This window comes from Fukomys damarensis, unplaced genomic scaffold (genome assembly GCF_012274545.1).
Source record: "Fukomys damarensis isolate Sample0158 unplaced genomic scaffold, DMR_v1.0_HiC HiC_scaffold_30, whole genome shotgun sequence".
In the NCBI taxonomy this organism is placed as follows: Eukaryota; Metazoa; Chordata; class Mammalia; order Rodentia; family Bathyergidae; genus Fukomys; species Fukomys damarensis.
In genome coordinates, this window is record NW_022900942.1 from 59,261,017 (window position 1) to 59,263,444 (window position 2,428).

Genomic DNA, 2,428 nt, shown 5'->3' on the forward strand with positions numbered 1-2,428 from the left:
ACGCAAAGGCTCTCCCCCCCCCCCCCGTAAAACCAATTACAACATTTCCATTCCAGAAAAATCTCGAAAGAATTTGGTTGCTGGACAAAGACGAAACAACGAGTACAGTTTTAAGCACAGATTCAATGTTTTAAATATTTAAATGTTGGTTGTTAAAGCCAGTACAAACTGGACAGAAAGAGGCTGGGTCTGCGGTTCCCAAGCACCTCTAAGGGCTACAGCCTCAACTCCCCCTGGAACAATCAATCCTTGGAAATCACAGATTTTCAGGTCCGGCCCCAAAAGACTTTGATTCAAACCTCCAGGGCGGGGCCCAGGAATCTGCAGTATTTTAAAGTGCTCCAATTACTAGGTAAACAGCAAATGAAATGCCAGTGTTTAGTCCTACACTGGTCTCAGCATAAACCTAAGAATTATCAGGAGGCTCATTTTAGAACCCTGCTTGAGGGTTGGGAGTGTTCTAAGTCAGGAGCCTCGAGTTTCTACCCAAGTATCGAAAAACTGAGAAAAAAAACTAGAAAAAGATGAAGTCCTACTGGTTGGGCCGGGTGGTTTTTGTTTTGGTTTTGGCTTTTCCCTTTTAAGAGCATTCCAGCTGAGTCCGGGGAGTGGTAGCCCACACCTGTAATCTCCAGCCCTCAGGAGGCTGAGGCAGGAGGCTCATTTCTCAGCCAGTTTGGGCTACCGATGACTTCCAGGACTTGAGGGAACTAGTGAGACCCTGTCTCAAAAAATCAAAAGACCATTCCAGGTGAATCTGAGGGACACTGGGGGTGGGGAAGTGTACAGCTTGACAGAAACTCTTGACTGTCACTAAGACTCCTGGCCTGCCGGGTACAATCCGGGTGCAGTGGACAGCAGAGATCTGTCCAAAGAGCAGCCCAGAACACAGCTGTTGAACTCTGCTTTGGGTGGATGATAAAGAAAAGGTGCCTGGGACTGATACAAGAAGCAAAAGCAATGTCATGGGCCCCAGGATCCACAGAGCCACAGACATTGTTTTTTGGGTGTATATTTGAAACACACAGAACAATTCTGCTTTTCTTAAAAAAAAAAAAAATACACACACACAAAGAAGACCTACAATTAAAAACAATTTAAAGCTCTCCAAAAAACTTCTTGCTTCTCTTTGGGTTAATTTAACCATAAAAAAATGATAGAGATCTTAATTAAGAGGTTTGTAAAGTACTTGAGTTTGTCATTTTGTTGACATTTAAATGTAACTTCCTCTAAAAGCTATTCTTAGGTATCAACTAACTAAACTGTTGGTTTAGATTATTGTGTTGCCAGATAAGATAAAATTGGAGATAATTTACTAGAGAGCAACCCACTGGGTTAGGAGTCCACTGTGCTCCAACACTTACCCCGGAGGCTGTCGGCTGTGTCGGAGGGGAAGTATTTTTGCTGCAATCGTCTGAGTTGGAAGAGGTTGAAGTTGGAGTCATAGGAATGGAATTATTGCTATTACCTGCAAGAGTCAAAATAGTCCCTATAAATATACAGAGACCTACTGTTCAAGCTGGCAAAGACTTCACAATCGAATGGCATTTTATTATATTTACCAGAGCAAGTCTTTGACTTATTTATGTTTTTAGGTTTTCGTTTCCTGGTTTGAATTCCCTCTTTTTTCATAGCAAGCGGTCGAGGCACCTAAAAAAATGTTCACATAGAACTTAAGTTTATTAAATATATTGAAGGAAAACCAAAGACTGACGCTGGGATGGAAAGGCCCCATTTTAAAGAACTGGTCATAAATTTCAACCCGCTTTTTATACACAATAGATTCCAAGTACACAAAGGCGACATGTTCGTGAGAAATGCGGAGGTTCCTTAAGAAAAACTGGGGTGGTCGGGCTGGGGGGTAGGTGTAGCTCAGGGGTAGTGGTAGACTTGATCCCCAGCATGGCCCCCCCCAAAAAAAATAATAATAATAACGTGAAGGAAGAGGGTCATTTACAAAGGAGAGTTCAATTCTTACTTAGTTTTCCATTCAGTGTTTATTGTTTGTCCTGGACAACCTAGCAGGATCCTCTCAAAATGTGCAACAAAACAAAGCAAAAATGTAGCTTGCGCCTTGGGAACGCAGCTTAGCAGCAGACGCTTGCCTACCAAGCCCACGGCTCTAGGTTTAATCCCTAGCACTGCAAAAATAGAAGTAGGTAAATAAATAAATGAAATAAAAGTGACCATGAGCTCTCCCGCTCGCAGAGCTTTTCTGTGTATGTGCGTGGTGTTTATATTTTGTGCGATCCTCTAGGCCGGGGTACAGAATCGACCACGTCTGTTTACCCCTTTCTGTACAGACGTCTTTGCTTACACGCAAAAATGTGAAGGCCGGAAACTTCCGGGGCCTTCCCAGTCGGTCCACCGCTTACAGCTCAAACCCGGGGCCGCTACTCTAAGTCACCCGCGCCCTCACGTCTCTGCA